The sequence below is a fragment of the Protopterus annectens genome, chromosome 12.part0 (genome assembly GCF_019279795.1).
Source record: "Protopterus annectens isolate FY-2018-M chromosome 12.part0, PAN1.0, whole genome shotgun sequence".
NCBI classification, from domain to species: domain Eukaryota; kingdom Metazoa; phylum Chordata; order Ceratodontiformes; family Protopteridae; genus Protopterus; species Protopterus annectens.
This window is the reverse complement of record NC_056746.1, coordinates 87,381,353-87,395,962: the sequence shown is the minus strand read 5'-3', so window position 1 is coordinate 87,395,962 and position 14,610 is coordinate 87,381,353. Positions and strand designations below refer to the sequence as shown.

At 37.6% G+C, this 14,610-nt stretch overlaps 1 protein-coding gene across 1 annotated transcript in view; it reads right to left on the bottom strand.

The window, feature by feature from the left end:
- The window catches only part of SDK1 (sidekick cell adhesion molecule 1), a 2,805,673-nt gene that overhangs the window by 276,961 nt on the left and 2,514,102 nt on the right, over window positions 1-14,610 (bottom strand). The gene's annotated exons all lie outside the window — the stretch shown is intronic.

Here is a 14,610-nt window from a genome sequence, read left to right as displayed (position 1 = left end):
CAGAATGCTACCGAAGAGGATATGTCACAGGAAGATCTTTTGGAACTTTCTGTAGAATACCCACAGGAAATGGAGAGCAAAGAACGTGATCTCAATCTAGAAGAAGATGATTCAAGGGAAGAGTTGCTTGATTTAATAGACATGGAAAGACGTATTAAGATCAATGAAAGAGAAACAGATCACAAAAAGTTAATAAGACCCAAAAAAAGTTAGAAGTTTGATAAAACAGACAAACACTGTAATCAGGACTATTAAGAGAAATTCATGTCATATAACAAAAATAAATAGGACATATTACTGTGCAGCTAAATTATGGTCTTACACAAAAACATGCAGCAATAAGGGGAAGAAATGGAAGAAATAAAATGACATTTAAACTGCAAAAAATGGGCTATGAGAAATCTACCCTCTCCTGGAAATTTGCCATCCTAAATATCCCCCTGCAGGTATATCAAGACTACGAACATGTATCTTAGTCATGCTATTTACCCTAATCAAATATTATATCACCCTGAATTAGAAAGATAAATCCCTTCTTACATGGAGAGGTTTTAAACAAATGGCTATCAAATACTTAAATGGTACTTAATGTATATCCAAAAATTAATCTCATTTTCTCGATTACTGGATGGTACTACTCAACCTCATTCTACAATAAAGCACAGCACTTGTTTTCTTGATCCTCAAGATGGGCTTTTGAGCTATTCATACTTTAATACTTCCCTTTTCATTTTTCAAGTATTCAATACCCGGGGATTAACACTTTCATTGTTATTGTCTGATCACACTGGATAATGTCTCTTAGTCCACTGCTTCATTTGGCATTTAGCACAATGGTACATAGTTTAATAGTGCTAGTTTACATAGTTTTGCATGTATAATGTAATATCACTCAAATGTACCATTTTAACTGTTGACAACTGTCTTTATTCTGCTGTTTGTTTATTACATATAAACAAGAAAATATAAACAAACAAAGAGTTTTGAAAGAAATAAGATGCCACCATGGAAGCATCAAATAGAGAAAAGTAAAAACCATATAAGACAAGAAGTGTTACAGCTAGAAGAATATAGAGGAAGGAACAATTTAACAAAAATACTTAGCGAAACACGTTAAAAGTAATGCACAGTATCAAAACCGACCAGGATCTATTTACACACTAATAATAAACTAAAGATATCAGCACAGGCAGAAAAACTTAGAAGATACGCAGATAAATATAAAGGAAAAGTACAAAATAAGCAATTCATTGATGACTCAAAAATGTTTTATAACCAACTGGGAAACAAAGCAAAAGGAATAGAAATACCAGCCAAAAAATTATATATGAAGACCCCGTGGAACATAACAAAGATGCTGAATAAAATGAAGTATCAGTCAGAGAAATTGAAACAAAATTAATAAAGGCTCTTAACCGGAAAACCTCGGGTCCAGATGCAGTACCTCACTTCTGGCTAAAAGTATCAACTTCTTTACAAGAGCCATGAGTAAGAATTACTTGTATGTATATCCAGAACAGGCACCAAACTTGGTTAACAACAGGAAAAACAATACCCCTTCATAAGCCATCCTAAAAATTATAAACATATAACTTGCCTACCAATGATATACAAATATATAGTTTAATTTCTCCATGTTTTTTGCATTTCACGTACCATGACAGGAATGGGTCCCCAGTTCTATGTCAACACAGGATTAAAGTTCATGAAATTAGTATTGTTTCAGTCTTTGATGTTAACCAAAGGTACTCCTTGCAGCACCAGCAATGTGCCCAGAACTGACTCCTCCTGTAATTCATAAAGAGTTACATGTATCGGTAGCATACCTAAATAAGACCTTAAATAATTTTTATTAGACCCATGGCTCCTGCTGCTACTGGAGCTGTCTGGGTATCCTTCTTCCACATTGCCCTTGTTTTTGCCTGCAAATCCTTGTATTTTATGACTTTGTGACTCTGTACACAAGACACTGTAATCACTGAGTGTTGCAATTTCAATGATCAATGTCACTTTTGTCTTCTTTTCATGGACTACTATATCTAGTTTTCTTAGGAAATTATTTTTTTTGAGCTGTGATACAGAATTGGAATTGGCTAAACATAGTAAGGCTTTGCCGAGTTTAATTCTGGCAGCTCCAAAAAAGTAATTATTAGAAAATGGAAATCAGAGTCTACACCAACCATACTTGAAGTAGCGAATATAGCAAGAGAGATAAAAGAACAAGAAGCTGGATCTTTAGAAAAGTGTAGGAGCAAATTAAACACAAAACATGGGAAATGTGGGAACAATACATTCAGAATAATGATTTGGAGAAGGAATGAGGTTTAAGAGAAGCAGGAATTGAGTGAGCTATGCAATGTTCAAGTGACAATGACTGTAGAGAAGATCATATGTGATGATGTATAATGTCTTTAACTGAGAATACGTAAATATGGTTTGTTCTCATTTATATAAATGTATGATTGTCTATACCGTAAGTGATAATTAAATAAAGATATTTCTTGTTTAAAAAAATACTGTATTGTTTGCACAACATTAGTCTTACCACATTATTATGCCTTTCAAAATATAAGCCCTCTGCAACTAATGTATCACACCCAGCAACAAGATGTATGACTGTTTCCAGTTCTGTGTTAACGATACACTAGACGTGTTTATAGTCATTTAGGGAAAAAAATAACAAAAGGGTAACAGAAGAAATTCACAAGGAATAAAGGATCATTTGGTGATAAATAAAACAATAATGGGCATTTTTTAAAAGGGGAAGAATTTAACTATGGCATGGATAGCTTACAAAAAAAAATCCCTTGACAACATTCCACATTCATGGATAAAGGAGTGCTTACAGATGCACAAGATACCCTCATTCATTGATCAGTTATATTACAGTGACCAGGAAACAGTGGCAAACCACTTTGCAGTTAAGCCATGACAAAGGGAAAATTATTATCCCGGGAATAACATTTAAAGGGGGATATTTTAGTGTGATTCTTTGCCACCTCTGCTGTTTTGTCTTGCCCTTAGCCCATTAATATGTTTACGTAACAGATTAGGCCATGGTTACAGTTTGGCTCACAAAAAACAACCTTCCCATCTACTTCTTATGGATGACATAAAGCTGTATAGTTCATTAGATGAAGTTGAAAGCACAACTACAAGTGGTTAAAACTTTTTCAGATGATATAAGAAAGCAACATTTGAAGTAGGAAAATTGCATTCCCAAGAAAGTATCGATCTGGGAAAAGAATGTGATATAAAGGAATTTGGGTGTATATAAATATTTGGGAATTGATGAATGACTGGAGTTAAAACATGAACAAACGTGAGTAAAAAAAGAAAAAAGAATGCTTCAGACGACAAACGAACACTGAAACCAGCCTTGACATCTAGTAATAAAGTCCAGGCTATAAACCAATTTGCTCTTGCCATTCTAATTTACAGTTTTGGAGTGATTAACTGGCCCCAAAAGGTTTTGGATCATTTGGACAGGGAAACAAGAAAAATGAATCATGTTTATTAAATGATACATAAAAAAACAGTTTACATGTTTCTCTCGCTGAATGAGGTATGGGCCTCCGACAAACTGATTACATATATATCTCTGCAGTTATGGGACTGCATACATATCTGATGACCTCATTACATCCAAACACACTGAAAGTTTTAAAATATGAGGGGAGGAAGTCTAAGATGACTTCTTTGCTTAGCATAGCAGAAGCATTCCTGTGTCAAGCGGGAATGTAAATCAAACCAGAAGTAGACAAAAATCAGGCGGCAACTGAATGTGTCAGAAACAAAAAGAAAGAATACAAGAAGAAGGATCAGATGAGAAGAAAAGAAATATGGAAAAAGCATAAAATATTGTGGCAAGTATAGAGCTCTCCTGAATCAACCTCATATCGATCAGAGGTTTGATGCAGACATGGTTAAGGAGAGGTGAGTTGAAGCCGAAATAATGGTAACCCAGGATAGTGGACTATGTATTTGTTGGTTTTGCAAAGTCCAACAATTGCGGGTTATGTTTAAAAAAAAAAAAAAAAAAAGGCAGTCTCACATCTTGTTGTTGGGACTGTTACACTTATGGCAGATGGCCTGTACACTGAAAGGCACACTAATGTGGCAAGACTGCAGCATTGGGGGTTTTGCAAACACCACATTATACAAGTACCTGAGAAGCAATAGAAACATGAACCACAAAGCATTCTAGAGAAAGATGAAGTGTACTTCACATGGCATCACCCATCACCAACACCTCAAGAAATAGATGCTGGAAAACCAGATACAGTAGTTCATGAAAAAAAGACTAAAGTAGCATTGATTGTCGAAATTGCTACCCCCAGTGATTACAGTGCCTCATGTACAGAGACACAAAGTCATAAAATTCCAGGATTTGCAGGCAGGAATGACAGGAATGTGGAAGTAGGATTCCAAGACAGTTACAATAACAGTAGGAGCAACAGGTCTAATAAAAAAGAATGCTCATTTATGCTCAGTTTACCTCCTATCCTACTATGAGGAATCACTCTACAACCAATCTTTCTATACACACAAACACACTAGAACATTGTTCTCTCCACCTCATTCATATCCATATACCCCTTCTACACCCAACTTCCTACTACCTAAATTCCATAGACCTAAACACCTCAGCTATGTCTTGCCTACAGATAACAAATATAAAACACTTTCCCTTCTAGTATGTAAGCTCACATTCAAACTTAGAAATCCTACCCTCCAAGATGGGGACATCCACCCCAACCCTGGACCTACTTTCCCTTCCCCCCTAGTGTCAATACACAAACTTGATAATAGCTTCCTAATAGGACATCTTAATACCCAAAGCATAAACAACAAAATACCCCACCTGCATGCCCTCCTTCATACACACTCATTTGATATTCTCTGCCTCACAGAGACATGGCTGAAACCATCCACCAAAGACACTGAGATCATTCCCCAAGGCTACAATATAATCAGACTCGACCGTCCAAACCGCAAAGGTGGTGGAGTTGTAATTCTTTTTAAAAATCATCTGAATATAACTACCCTTCCTGCCTCTCCATCCCAAGACAGCAAGTTAGAAGCAATCATTACAAAACTCCAGTTGAATTCCAAAAAATCCCTTTATATTATCTGTATGTACCTCCCACCTGGTGACAATATACCAATCCTGGAAAATTATCTTAGTTGGATAACTACTACATATCCCCAAGAAACTGTTATACTAGGTGACCTGAACATAGACTGGAATAACATTAATACTGAAAATCCTTCTTCTCATATCAACCTACACGGCTTCATCCAAACCATCACCTCTACTACTAGGCTAAACAAACATAGTAATAGAGAAAGCATTTTAGACTGGATACTTATAAATAGAAGTAAAGATAACTACAAATCAGGAACCTTGCCAGATGATATCAGTGACCACTCTTTAACATTCATAATTAGGGAAAAAGCCGATTGTGTAAACCCACCCACTACAAGAAAAATACGCACCATCAAACATTTTAATCCCGATCTATTTCAGGCTGAACTTAGTGCATGCAACTGGAATCCCTTAAAACACTTCCTCTTGAAAATGCAATATTATACTTCAACAAAATCTTTTATCCATTCTTGACTTACATGCTCCTGAACGCATCATTAGAATGAAATCTAATACTGCCCCCTGGCTCTCCCATGACACCAAAAAACTTATTCTCACCAGAAATAAAGTCTGGGCCTCATGGAGATCCCATAGAAATAACCAAGATCTCCTAAACTTCCGCCAGCTCAGAAATCTAACAAAAAAGTCAATAATATCTGACAAAAAGAAATTTTACTTTGAACTGCAACAGACCCATGTCAATAATTCTAAACTTTTCTGGTCTTCTGTCAATAGACTTCTCTCCCCAGGTACTTCCAAAACACCTTCCCCTATTAATGCTGACCCTGATACCCCTCAGCAAACTGCAGATGCTTTCAACTCTTTCTTCACTGAAACTATCCAAGCTCTAGCTAAACAACTAAATGCCAACAACTTAAACCCACCAAATAACCTAAGAAACTCTACCTCTAAATTCTCTCTACAACCTGTCTCCACATCTTACATATATAGACTCCTGCACAAACTAAAACCCTGTACCCCTCTGCTGACAAACTCCCTCACTCTTTCTACAAAAGCTGCTAAGGTTATCGCTTATCCTATATCTATCCTCATAAATAGGACAATCAAAGAAGGAAACATCCCAGATATCTGGAAAGTCTCTCATATTATCCCACTTCATAAAGGTGGAAACTCCTTAGAATACTCTAACTATAGACCAATTGCTCTCCTCTCACCTTTAGCCAAGATCATGGAGAAATGTATACACCATCAACTTGTACAACATCTCTCTCTTCACAACATAATAGCAAACTCTCAACATGGTTTTAGACCACATCATAGTACTACTACTGCCCTGCTTTCCTTTGTAGACACTATTAATCAAAACCGTAATAATAACCTACTCTCTTCTGCCCTCTTCATTGACCTCTCCAAAGCATTCGACATGGTCAACCACTCCTTATTAATTAATACTCTTGAATCCCTATCTTTTGATATTCCAGCCATTAAATGGTTTAATTCCTATCTTACAAATAGAAAACAAGCTGTTCTTTGGGACAACCATATTTCATCACTCTTGCCTGTTTCTATCGGAGTTCCACAAGGCTCAATTCTTGGCCCACTTCTCTTTTCTCTCTTCATTAATGATCTTCATACTATAATCCCTCAAGCAACCTGCATTCAATATGCTGATGATTCTACACTCATCTGCACTGCATCCTCCACCCCAGAGCTTATCTCTCTTACTCAAAATGTCTTCAATACCATAGAAACATGGTTCTCCAGCCGATTCCTCTTATTAAATGCTAAAAACTAAACTGCTCCTTTTCACACCCACTTCTAGGACATCCCCTTAAACTTCTCTATCTACTCCAACAGTGCCACTGTCATTTCACCTGACTCTACCACTAAATTGCTAGGTATTACCATTGATAATAATCTCTCTTTCAACCAACACATAAACAACTCCATAAAACAAGTCAACAGAAAAATAGGATCCTTATATCGAATCAGACCGTTCCTTACTCCATCTACCAGAACTAGGATTGCTCACTCCCATCTTATTTCTACTCTTCTTTATGCTTCACCTATCTTCACCAACCTCAAAAAGAACAACCTAAACAAACTAACTACCTGCTACAATAACATTGCCCGCTTCGCTACAGGTAACACCTTCAGAACTCATCACTGTGTTAACTTGAAGCAACTAGGCTGGCTAGAGTATCAGAACTATCTTGCAATCCACCAACTTACCATTGCCCACAAAATACTGTACCAACCAAACAACACCCCTATACTCTCTCAACTCATAATCCCCTATAATAATCTCAACTCTCTCCGGTCATCTACGAAGTTACTGGCTAGTTCCATAAAATCAAACACTGCTGGTGACTCCCTTTTTACCAATTCTGTAGGTTCAAAATGGAATTCGTTACCTAGCGACATAACAAAGATTACATCACTACCTCTCTTCAAACAAAATATTAAACTCCACTTCCAAAATCACTGGCTCTGCTCCTGTAGCAAACCTGATTAACCTGATTCCCAATACTTCAACTTTACTTATAACTACCTCTTCTCTGACTCTACTTCTCCACTTGGCATTCTTCCCTTCCTCTCACACTGTCTACTAACTTGCTTCATTGCCTATTACTGTCCTAACTTAATACTTTTAATAATATAACTCCCTTTTATTTATTTTATTCTTTTCCCCTTATTCTTTACACTCTTTTTCTTTACCTACTCTCCCTGTATCCATACCTTCATGTATCTCTGTCTTTCTGTATAAAATTTAACATCTTTTCCCTAGTCTGTAACTGTGAGGGGAAGTAATTAATTCATGCACCTTTAATCTTAAGACATATAGCTTCTTATTTTCTTGTAAATATGTATGATAGAAATTAATACTTGTAGTAACAATCTTAAATTGTTCAATTTGTTATTAATGTTTCATTAACATGCATACTAATATTTTTTGTCTCTATGTACTAATTTTTGTGGAGCTTTTCTCCCCGGGCCTCTACTGAAAATGGAATTTTCTCCAGCTAGACTAGCCCGGTTAACAAATGTAAAATAAATAAATAAATAAATAAATTTACAACATAGCTAGATATGCTACCAATAGATGTAACTCCATATGAATTACAGGAGGAGTCCTTTCTGGGTATATTGCAGGTACTGGGAAAAACACACTTGCCTAACATCAAAGATTGAAACAATATTAATTTCATGACCTATAATCTTATCCTGACTTAGGGATGGGGTCCATTCCCATCATGGCATTAGAAACCTCAAAGACTTGGAGAAATTACTCCCCCCCCCCCCAAAAAAAGACACCTTCCACAGGGTGATGTGGGGTGCATGTATGAGGAAGGAAGCGACTGTCTGAATGGGTACATGAAAAGGCTCAATGGTTTAATGGCCAAGGCTGTGGAAGCCAAAAAATAAAGATTGTAACAGGAGCTAACATGATTCTAACATTTTACAAGTCATCATTGGGACTAAATTATGAATATTTCCTCACAGCATATGCCAGCATGTGCAAAAATCAAGTACTAGAACCAGATCCTTCATGACCAGAGGCTGCTACACACAACATTTTAGTGCATCCCAGTTCTACATTTCTGACATTTTGAAGAACCACAAGCCACATTTCTCAGTAACATTCAGAGAAATGTGGTTGTTGTCCCCATTTTAAAAATTACAGTATTATTCGAAGAACCTATTTTTTTTTTTTACTCTAATACATAAACTGCAGTGTACGTTATCTTTCTAACTTATTTTACTTAAGCTACGTCAATTCTCCTGCATCCTCTTGGTGTCCACTGATCCTTTGCTGCTGCAGTTCCCACGACAGTGCAGTATGTTGCTCCTTAATTCACTTATCCTTAGTGCTCCCATATCATGTTCAGCTGCCACGTGGATCCCTCCACTTTAAGCGAAAGAATGCCTAGTGGCACATTTGCCAGACCTAAACAACAAAGTGAGCTTGTGACAGGTGTCATCCTCCTTGTAGTATGGCACAAATGATGAAGACCATGGATGACGCACGCTGTCACTGGACGCACATTCTACCCCTCAAACCATTCCATCCTGTACTAGCAAATTCTGTATGTCTGAAATATTTGCACAGAGCACTACTGGTTACCAGTTAATGAATGCATCCAATTCCGTGTTCAGGCTTTACTACATCTACAGTCTTAGGACTATGCTGGGTTGGTATTGAATAAGGGTCACTGTCCTAATATACCAATTCCATGGCTTTTTGCAGAGATTACGTTTTTGCTTCTGTGTCCTAAACAGCACCACACTCTTGTCTTTTTAAAATCTGAGCCTCAAATGCCCTGTCAAACTGTATTAAAATGTAACCAGCTATCTTGCAATAATACAATCCTTCCTCATTTTATCTTCAAATATTCCAGACCAGATGAGTTTAAATCTCCCTGGGACACACTTGGTTACAACAGGAGATGAGTTCATAGTGCATCCTGATTCCTGTACACTTCACACCCACACACAGCTGCAGACAGAATTATTACATAAATTTGCTGTACACTGAAATTTGCTCAGCACAAACACTGTAAACAGTTATAAAGATCTGCAGTAAAGGTGTGTATGGTATCTTAGCCCACCCACTTAAATTATACAATGTCTGAATTAAGAATTAGACCTGATCTATGCTTTAGTATTAGAAGCAAATAAGTCCAGATACTCATACAGCACACTGCTTCCATATGCAGCAGGAATATATTGACTGTAAAAATCTTCTAGTCAAATCTGAGATATGATCATTTATCAAAGCACTTTATGATTTTACAGTAAGGGAAAAACTCATGTACTCATCATTATAAAAAAACTCATCCTGGGAAATCTGCAGATTATTCATGCAAATGGACAACTTATTCTGAAGTCAGTAGTTCAGGCGAACAAACAAGTCTTTCAATAATAGCAGACCATATCAAAAACATGAGTTACTGTTAAGTTTCAGTGTATCACAGCTCAAAGGTATGCTTAACTACTTTTAATTCAAATTCACAAAATATTGCAGATGTTACCTAAAAAGTACTGCGAGAATCTTAAAGCAAGTTGCCAAACAGAAAGCAAAAAAAAAAGACAACATCCATGAATCAACGAATATCCGAAGGAAAAAAATTAGGAAAAGACTTCACACAGAGAAAAAAATAAGTAAGCAAATAACCTACATTCATCCTCTTTTCATGTGGTTGGCTGTAATACTCTAAATTCTGGTCATTGATTTAAAGTGCAAAGTAAAACAGGCATTTTTATGGGTATCACATTTTCTGCCAACCATGTCATAACCAGGGCTATATTCTCTGATTCCTTGTCCAAGATTTCTGCAATCTTACCAGGCTGGGGCATTTCATCTCTTGAAGCCATTTAAGAATGTTAACACCTGAAATATGCTTTTGCTCTAATTCTGGTGTCTCCAAAACCAGATGTCACGAGCCAAGTTTCATTAATACCCTTGCAACCCCCAAAAACTATGAATACATTTTTGGACAATGAATTGAGAAAAGTTACTGCTTGCAAAGTCTTCCTCACTAATATGAAAATAAACTTTCGTTACGCCTCTCCTGAAGCAAAAATCAGCAATGAAAAGGAGTCTAAATGCAGCTACTAACTGCCTTAATCAGCAGACTGTACATAACTCCCAGAATTCAGAAAATACAGAATACTTCAGAGAATTTATGCATCACTGCCTGCACTGTCAGTTGCATTTTGTTTTAGGCATGCATGTATTTTATTTATTTACTTATTTATTTATTTTGCAGGACGGACTCTTTCTTGCAACCCCCCCTCCCCTAAAGTTTTACATTCTAACATCGGGGCTGAACAGACATAGTGGGATGCACAGAAGGCAAATATTTCATTTTATCACAAAAGAAAATATTCACCTTTCCCATAATAAAGTGTATAAAGGTAAAGGGAGGGGTGCTGGGGATGATCTCTGCTGTAGGAAATATGAATGTGCTAATAAAGGGCTTGGCATTCATTGCAGACAGGTAGTTGTGATCCATCTACTTTGCTTCAGTAAATTATGATTTAGGATACCAAAGTCAAACTCACATTTCTTACTTAATAGTGTGGATATCGAGGCCCAAAACTGCTTTGGGTTTTGTTTGAAATTGCGCTACAATTTGATATAATGATTCTTTTTGTCACTGATAACTAGACGTTTGACTTTGTTGCAATGGTGCCTGTACAGTTGGAGGTCAGAGAGATTGGCAGTTGTATGCCATTTTTTCCAGGCTTTTTTCTCTTACAACCATGGCCTGCTTGGGACATTTTGAGAGCCAGATACAGGTTTTTGTTTTTACTCTTTTGCGGCACAGAGGAGCATGATAGTTTAGGACTTTTAGGAAGGTTGAATTAAAGAATTAAAACACTTCATCTAGAGGAAGGGTTTTTAGTATTTTAGATAGTCAATAAAAATGTCTTGGGTGAAATTAGTAAGGCTTTGCCTTAGTATATAATGATGTTGGTTGGGTAGTTGGGCTATCTCGCTTATGGCATAGCCTGGGTTGTGGTCACTAATATTGTAGGGAAGGGAAACAAGAATACAGTCTATGATCGAGCCACCACTATTGTTTTTAGCTGGTCTGGTTATATCTGTAATTACTTGGGTAAAGTTGTAGAGGTTGATATTGGGGGGTAAGGAGCTGTTTACCTGACTGGGCCAATTTATATTCACATCACTGAGTACGATTGTTTCGTTGTTAATTTTTGAGGAGATCCAAGTTAAGATCTCTTCAGAAGTGGGGTATTATTTCCTGGGGGTATGTACAATGTTGCAATACATATGTGTTTGTTACTGTTTAAGTTTAGTAAAGTGATTAGTATTTCAGCATTTGAGAATTGGGATATTGGAGATGAATAGGGGGTAATGGAAAGGCTATGTGGGAAGCATAAGGCTCTGAGGCAGTAGTAACCAGGTGGGAGGAATTCAGGGCCTCTGACATATGGTTTTAGTGGCAAGTATGTCTGGTTTAGTTTGGGATATCCAGGCATGGAATTCTGGAATTTTATTCCTAATACTTTGGAGGTTAATAGTGGTGAATTGTAATGATCTAAGGGAATTGTTGTTGTTGGGGGTAGTGGGACAGGGTACTGGCTTTGGGTGAATATCTCCACATAGAGAGAGAACAAGTTTAGTGACAGGGGGTGTTAGCCAAGTTTGTTTACGTGCCAAGTAAGACTGAAGTTTGTATGCTAATGTGAATGGGGATAGGTGGTTATAAGTTAAGTGTTTGAGTTTAAAGAGGAAGATAGGGTGAGGTTGAATAAGGCTTGGAGATATGTTAGAGCAGGAGATTAAAGTTATGTTGGTGATTGGTGTAATGTTGGGAGACAGATAAGGTGAGTTTAGGGATGTTAGGTCCGTCAGTATTATTAATGTTAGAGAGAGTGTTAGATGATATGGAGAGCAGTGGGGAAGAGACATAGTATTTGCATAGGAAAGAGACTGAGGTGGGTGTGATGTGGGTGTATAAAGTAGACTGTAAGGGGAGGGATATGTAAATGTAGGGGTGTGGAGTGGGTTGGTAGTAAGGAAGGTGTGTCTTTAGGGGAGAGGAAGTGAGGTCAGAGGTAGGTAATAGGGGGTGGGGTGTATAGAAGTATAAATGCAACTGATGTGGGGTGGGTGGGAATGGGGGTAGGGTAGAGGAGCGGAGTGAGCACCATCCTCGAGGTACGAAGAGATGGGTGGCAGCTTCTGTTCATGCTAGGGAGCTTAAGCAGGACCAGTGATGGAGGAGGGAGGGATCAGTGGGGAAGGGGTTGTGGATGAGGAGAAAGGCTTTGAGGGGTATAAAGAGGAAAGAAAAATGATAGTGCAGAGGGGAAAGAGAGAGACAATCGCATATAGGTAGAGATGAGAGCCAAGTGAAGGAAGAGTCCAAGTCCAGAAATAAAAAAACCAGAGGAGTGGAAAGGTAGGTTTGGAGAAGAAAGTATGCAGGAGGGGAGGAAGGAAGTTGTAGTGGTGGGTGATGGTGGTAAAGGAACTATTGACGGTGGGCAACAGCAGAATAGTCACGGTGGTTAAATTACTTTCTGTTAAAGGGAATATTAAGAGTGGGTACAGGCTGCCATGTAATGGGCAAATCCAGATTTGAAGTACTGACCACAGTGAGTGTTCTCGAGATAGGGGAGAAAACAGAGGGAGGAAAGTTTGGCTGCTAGTAAAAGCTGGGATGGGGTTAAGTATGAGGGGGGGGGGCAGTGTTAGCAGAGCTTGGTTGCTGGCTGTCCTGATAAGATGCGTGCATTAACCACCTAGTAGGTTTAAGGCACCATTAGTTATTTAAATTAAAGCAAGTTTCAAACACACGTACTTTCTTGATTCCCTTGGTTAAGGAAATAAATAATGAGGGAGTTGTTTGGTTCTTTCTTGTACTGGGGATGAGGTACAGAGTTCTTTTAGGGAGAGGCTTATTTCCTTAGTTGTCCAGCAGGGTTTGGATAAGAGGTAGATATTGTACAAAAAGCTGGAAAAAGGTTTCTTGATTCCCTTGGTTAAGGGATGTCTGGACTATGGGGTAGGGTTGCAAGAAGGAAGCCTTTTCTTACATAGAAAAACATCCAGGCCTGGCTAAAATTTGCAAAACAATACATCAAGTCTCCCAAAAGCATGTGGGAAAACGTGTTATGGTTTGATGAGACCAAAGTTGAACTTTTTGGCCACAATTCCAAAAGGTACGTTTGGCACAAAAACAACACTTCACATCACAAAAAGAACACCATCCCACTGTGAAGCATGGTGATGGCAGTATCCTGCTTTGGGGTTGCTTTTCTTCAGCTGGAACTGGGGCTTCAGTCAAACTGAAGAGAATTATGAACAGTTTCAACTACCAGTAACTTTTGGCCCAAAACCTTCAGGCGTTTGCTAGAAAGCTGAAGATGAAGAGGAATTTCACCTTTCGACATGACAATGACCCCAAGCATACATCCAAATCAACAAAACAATGGATTCACCAGAAGAAAATTAAAATTTTGGAATGACCCAGCCAGAGCCCAGATCTAAATCCAATAGAAAATCTGTGGGGTGACCTGAAGAGGGCTGTGCACAAGACATGCCCTCGCAATCTGACAGATTTGAAGCACTTTTGCAAGGAAGAGTGGGCAAATATTAACAAGTCAAGATGTGCTATGCTGACTCCTACCCAAGAAGACGAAATGCTGTAATTAAATAAAAAGTTCTTCAACAAAGTACTAGTTTAAGTGTGTGCACACTTATGCAACCAGCTTATTCTACGTTTTTTTATTTTTTATATTTTTCCCCCCTAACAGATTTTTTTTTTTCAATTGAATTGTACAGGTTATAGGTCACATTAAAGGTGGAAAAAGTTTTCAAATGATTTATTGTGGTCTCATTTTTTATATCAGAAAAACCTGGCATTTTAACAGGGGTGTGTACACTTTTTATATTCAATATATATGTGGGTGTGGGAGTATATATATATATATATATATATATATATATATATATATATATATAT